This window comes from Varroa destructor, unplaced genomic scaffold, assembly GCF_002443255.2.
Source record: "Varroa destructor unplaced genomic scaffold, Vdes_3.0 BEIS01000002.1, whole genome shotgun sequence".
Classification (NCBI taxonomy): Eukaryota; Metazoa; Arthropoda; class Arachnida; order Mesostigmata; family Varroidae; genus Varroa; species Varroa destructor.
The window spans coordinates 11,343,403-11,349,423 of record NW_019211455.1 but is presented as its reverse complement, the minus strand read 5'-3'; the positions used below and the strand labels follow the sequence as shown (position 1 = coordinate 11,349,423).

Sequence of the window (6,021 nt, the reverse complement as noted above, 5' to 3'; positions counted from 1 at the left end):
ATATATATATGCGAGCTCGCCGTCACAAGCCTCTAACGACGATGAAGACAGCAAGTATGAGCGATACCGATCTATGGATGTCTCTGTCTACCTATTTACGTCATCTTGTGAATAGTTGATCACCCTCTTTTTCTCTTTAGATGGGTTCACTATTCAATTGTTTCATAACATACAATTCTTCTATTAGCATTATTATTTATGATTCTCATTGCACTGTTTTCTAATGCTGGGCAAATTGTAAACTATTATATATATATATATATATATATATATATATATGGACGTACGGTCAATGGAGGATTGGAAAACGAGGTAATAAGAGATGACAAAGAAGGGATTTCGGTGAAGCGTGATCGTCACGATTATTATTATGATGATGATGATGATGGAAAGGAAATTGAGGTTAATGCGACGATAATATATCTATTTTTTTTTTTTTTTTTTCTCTATATGCGACACTTGCTCGCAACATTTATTACTGTTGAATTCATATACATACAGATATATATATACACACACATGGATTATCTTCGTATATTTTTTGTTAAATTAGTTGATAGTCTCTCTTTTGATAAATAGTAAACACATATAATACGACAGGGATATGATGACGGAGGAATTACTCTACGAAAAATCTCTGAAGCAATTCTTCAGATGGACATGGAAGAGCTGGAACGACGATGAACTTGACCGGCATTAGAATGTTTTTATTTTGCAGGGCCGTCCGGATGTCGGATTTTGCAGCATTTCGAGCATTTACGATTCGTATGACCGTATTTTTTTTAAAAAAACACAAATTGCATTACATCTATGCTGCGAAATGCGACAATGGACTCGGTTCGAGGTCATGGCGCCGAAAGGCTGATTGGGACATGATTGGATCAGGATTTGATGGTTCGCAGAGAGTCGTTCGGATGTCAAAAGCCTTATGGGACGCCGCAAGTGTTCAACGTCTACTAGCTTGACTTCGGCGTGGGGTGCGACTTGTCTTGACGAAGCTGTTTGTGAACTTGGCCTTGAAGTCGCATAGCTTTGATCCACCGCTGAGCTCCCTGAAAAGGACAACCGTTGACAGCTCTCTAGTTTTGATGGTTTCGGTTTGTTGGCCCGCCGTTGTGAGAATCCAAACGAACCAAATACCTCAGCTAACTGCTCTATATAGAGAGTTGGCCAATGGTACAACATCTGTACCTGTGACCAGACCTGGTCTTTCGACACGATATACACATCATACAATATGAGAAAAAAATAAATTATTAAGTTAAATCAATGAAATGATATGACATGAGATTGACTGCTACGCGCTAAAGATGAAATTTGTTACATTACTAAGTAATGTAAGTATAATAACTTGTAATTCCATTTCGAGCATCTTTGTCGCGTTCACGTATTGTACTGCCACTTTTATTGTCCAGTCATTTGTTTATGTACAATAAACACTTAATATTATTATAGATCCATTAGTCCCTCGTTTTCTCGCGGTGATACGTTCGATTAAGGTATGAACATGGGCGGCACAAGACAGGTGAACAGCAATAGCAAATCAATACATTGCTAAAGAATAATTAGTTACTTTGTATTATAAATACAACGTTACAATGAGGGCATGACCACGATCACCGTCACTTCTACTTACCAACAGTCATAACGTCAGCTACTAAACATATATAACTAACTATAACTGTAAAGCGAGACGGACAACAAAAACGTATCTCACTCACCTCTTCCTGCTAATCGCGGTAGGTTATATATATATATATATATATATATATATATATATACATACACACGTATTTTTTGGATAACATTACTGTTGTGAAGACAAATGAGGATAAAAATGATGAGTACGGAAACGATTTTTCGTGCGATTTCTTTTGAACATAAATGTGTGCGTGTAATTATCATACAAGATGAGTACATGAAGTACATGCCGATGGCACAATCATAAGAATATGTAGATCTATGATGAATTATTATTATTATTGAGCAAATTCAGAAAAAATCACTTATAATGACAACAACGCCTGGCATGTAGCGGACGCCCCCGTGGAATAACAGGAAAACAAGAAAGAGATCATTCTGTATGAGCGTGCGTGCGTGCGTGCGCGCGTGCCTGCCTGCCAGTCAGGCATTTCTCGAGTGTCGAGATGGACAGGTGCGCAGAGATGGCAAAGTGAACGAATGATATAATAAATTTATACACATATATGTATGTGATTTGCGTGCACGAGGTTTACGACAGTTCATGCTGTCCCTATTGTTGCTGCTGTCCCATTGCTTTCAGCGATTCTCGATTCGTGTTTCAATTGTCCACTACTTACCGATCGTCGCCTGTAGGTCCATGTGTACTAAATATGTGTCAGTTTTATCGAAGTTGGACTACTTCGAAATTCTCAGACAATTTGCTCGCGTAGAGTGGCTGCGTTTGCGGTTGTGATTGTGTTTTAGGATCCTGTCTGCTCCACGGTGGTAATCAGGTAAACGTAAGTAGACGAGGCATAAGAGCAGTAGTGGAAGTATTGGATTTACACTCAGAAAAAAAAAAATTAAATAAACTGGTATCGACTAAACAAACGCTTGATTGCATGCTTGCTTGATTGGCTGATTGACGACAGGAACGAATGCAGTCATTGTACGGTACATGGAAGAGACCTTACTGAAAGTGCAGTTGAAGACGCTTCCAATATAAGTAAGTGATATAGAACAACATAAGTGAGTATCAATGCGGCCTCGTGGCGGGCAGAGCAACGTGTGAAAAATCGTGAGCCGAACTTCAGAGATCCGAGATCATAGTGCAGGCCAAGGTAGGAATTGTGAATAGCCGTAATGAGTTACTCTAACAAATGGGTGCTCGGGGTACAGGGCATCAGTGTCAGAATCGTCATTGACGTGACCAATATTTGTGGCTAAATGTACATGCTCTATAAGAGGTAGTAATGAGATTTTTATTCAATGCTAGTGTGTCTTTTTGTGTGCGTATGTGTGGGCGTATGGGTGTGCGTGCGTGCGTGCGTGCGTGCGTGTGTGTGGGCGCGAGTGACACACGTGTGAAGTAAGCAGTAAGCACGTTTAAAATTTATATTTAAATTATTTTACAGTTATAAATTTTTCATTCTCCTCACAAAATGTTGTGTACATTTGCTTTTTTACCGAGAAGCAACGGTATAACAACGTCTGGGCGCGAAAAGAAACAGGATAAGCAAGAAGATCGAATCTGGATGTCTCGTGTGAAAAGCGTGCTATAGCAAGTAAAAAAAAAAATAGAATTAACGTTCTACTACAATGAAGGGCAGAGTTGGAACGGCACGATAAGGCTACAGAAACAATTTTAGGACAAATCGGGAAAACGAAGATAAAATAGGCAATTTAAATAACTACTCCTCAACTAAATGTCGACGACTAATTGATGAGAAGAAGAAGAAGAAGAATAATAAACGGATAGTGACACGTATGCGGTTGCAAATTATAGGGGAAAGCGAGTTTAAAATATGACTACGGTTTAATAACAGAGGATAATTAGAATAGGAATAATTATGCGAACAACGACAAGATGATGATCAAGTTGAACACGAAAAAGGTGTCAATAACTGGGAGTGGAGGGCGATCACTTGTATGTAAGGCGTGTGAATAACATAAAAGCCCCAGGAAGAATAACAATAATAACAAAAATAGACACAGCACCTTAGAGGCGAGTCCCGGCCGCAGACGCAATGTCCCATGTTCTACCCTGTGAAGCGGTATGCTCGTCTCGATGACGAATACAGAAAACAATGACAAATATGACCATTGGTGACGATGACACAGAAGAATAGATATGGAAACGTAGTTATAATACAATAGAAGCGGTTGGTGTCTACCGCTTCAACCCCAACATGGGGACTGGTCGCGTGCTCCTCCCGATCATATGTCTAGGCGAGAGTAAATAACAAAAAAACAGGTGGCACATCGATCCGTACGTAGTTCGTTGACAAAGCCCGCCTATGATTATGACAGTAATGCGGAAGCGGGCGTTAGCCGTTTGGCTTAATGTTGGCCGTATACATACACTTAAAGGATTGGAAAATACTGATGGCGCCGATGATTATCATTATTATTATTATTCGAAATGGTAAAATGATTGTGAAAAGAGCGGAAGGCCAGATGTCGAGAAAACGGGGAAGAAACAGAACGTGAGGTAATTGAGATAATAATGGTATGTAATGATAACGAACTGATAACGTGCTGATGATACCGATGATGATGATCCTAATGAAGGGCGATGAATGATGAAAGCGCTAATATAAATAAAGTCACCTAGTTTGGTACTACTCAGATTCTACGTGTCTTTACTTCTTTGTTTGTTGCGCAGCTATGACCACTGGTTACCGATAAGTGCGGAAGTATACTGCTACTGGATGTACTATGTGACACTTGCACAATAGAAAATATAGGAGTCGACCAGAGATATTTGTAATCTACCAGATATAATATTCTATTCTATTAGAACGATTTTTGTTATGTGTTGTGGATGCTATCTACGTGTCCCCCGCTGCCATTCAGGAACAACCCCATTTACAAAGAGGCTACTAAATAACGTATGCCTGTTGCTGTTACTCTGTACGTACGTATGTATGTAGGAGCATATGTGTTTCATTAGATTAACGAAGTCTAATTAAATAAAGCTCTCGGTCCAGGGAAAATTTACGGTGTCGAAATAGCATCAGACGCTTTTGTCCAGTATCATCGATTGCTAGATGCCTATGGCAACATGCCAACTTTGGAGCAATGGCTAAATAAATGTCACCAATGGTAGCTATGGAGATACTCAGTTTGTCAACCTGGCTTTCGAACTTTAGTCGATAAAGGTAAAAACTCGAACTTTTGCCGCTCATTAAATATTGTTTATTGTATAGATAGATAGATAGATAGATAGAAAATATTAAGCATGCTTTTAGGCATTTTTTACTTTTTTACTTACACATTTTTTACAAATTCTAAGCATAAAGTAAAGCATAAAGCATAAAACCGAGCAAGGCACAGTGGCGTCAACAACTTAAAGTACAAGTTGTTGACGCCACTGTGCCTTGCTCGGTTTGGAGAATGTATTTGTATGCCGTCGGCATTAAATTTGCTTCTCTATATTCAACTTATCGAGCCACTAGTCTATCAGTCGAAAGACCGCTGAGCCAGCACAGAAAAAAAAGACAAAAACAAAGCTAGAAACAGGAAAGCATAACCTCGCTCCTTACGCGTGTCGAACGCCTGGCATTTAAGAACACCTATAATTTTTATGCATATTTCGCGTTTACCTTATAAAGTAAACGCATTTTACGTCCACGCGGCATCATGGTCTACTCTAGATCCATGCATGCATATATTTATATCACCATGGTACAATATAAGTGTACACGGATATGGTGTGCTCTTTTTTCCGTATGCGTACTTTACGTTCACCCTCAACGTTTGCATTCATATCAACTACGCGATCATTTACCGTAAGTGGTTTTCGTTTACGCAGCCTTATTTGAACCACGTATTTTACGTTAGCTTGTTTTGCGTTAACTTCGTTCACTGACAGACGGAAAAATCTTTACCAGTCAACAATTGTTTTCCAGGTTTCAGCATTGAAATCATCTAGCGTATTCTAACTCGCGATTTCTAAAGCGATTTCTTCTCTTTCTATCTCGATGAGCGGTATCACCTTACCGTGATTCTTTTAAGTTACTGTTCTGAAGACACTTACCTAAGCCATCGGTCGAAGTTTCATCTTGGAGTCGGTGGAGCACGTGTCTCATGCCAGAGAGCCAGCCCGTCTGCAGCTTTTGAGAGTAGTCGGGGTTGACGATAAATATGGAGAAATCTGATAATGTATGTGAGGCAGTTTCATAAATGTCATCAAAGAAACGTATGCAGGATCACTGGCAAGCAGGACTTAGCATACTGCCGAGTCCTGATTGTTTTATTTTGCAGCCCGGCATAGAGAGAGAATAGGACACCTTTGACATACGACAAAGCTCGCTCTACTCGTAAACATTTACGTAT

The 6,021-nt window shown here is 39.5% G+C and overlaps 2 long non-coding RNA genes across 2 annotated transcripts; one reads left to right on the top strand and one right to left on the bottom strand.

Annotated features, from left to right (window-relative positions):
• Positions 1-337: 337 nt before the first annotated feature.
• Positions 338-1,862, bottom strand: LOC147757371 (uncharacterized). The gene is made up of 2 exons (XR_015321367.1): positions 1,722-1,862; positions 338-1,052 (listed from the first exon to the last, which is right to left on the bottom strand). It is a non-coding gene; the product is annotated as an uncharacterized LOC147757371 (long non-coding RNA).
• Positions 1,863-1,901: 39 nt separating this feature from the next.
• LOC111245534 (uncharacterized) lies at positions 1,902-4,313 on the top strand. The gene is made up of 3 exons (XR_015321365.1): positions 1,902-2,483; positions 2,616-2,804; positions 3,158-4,313. It is a non-coding gene; the product is annotated as an uncharacterized LOC111245534 (long non-coding RNA).
• Positions 4,314-6,021: the final 1,708 nt, after the last annotated feature.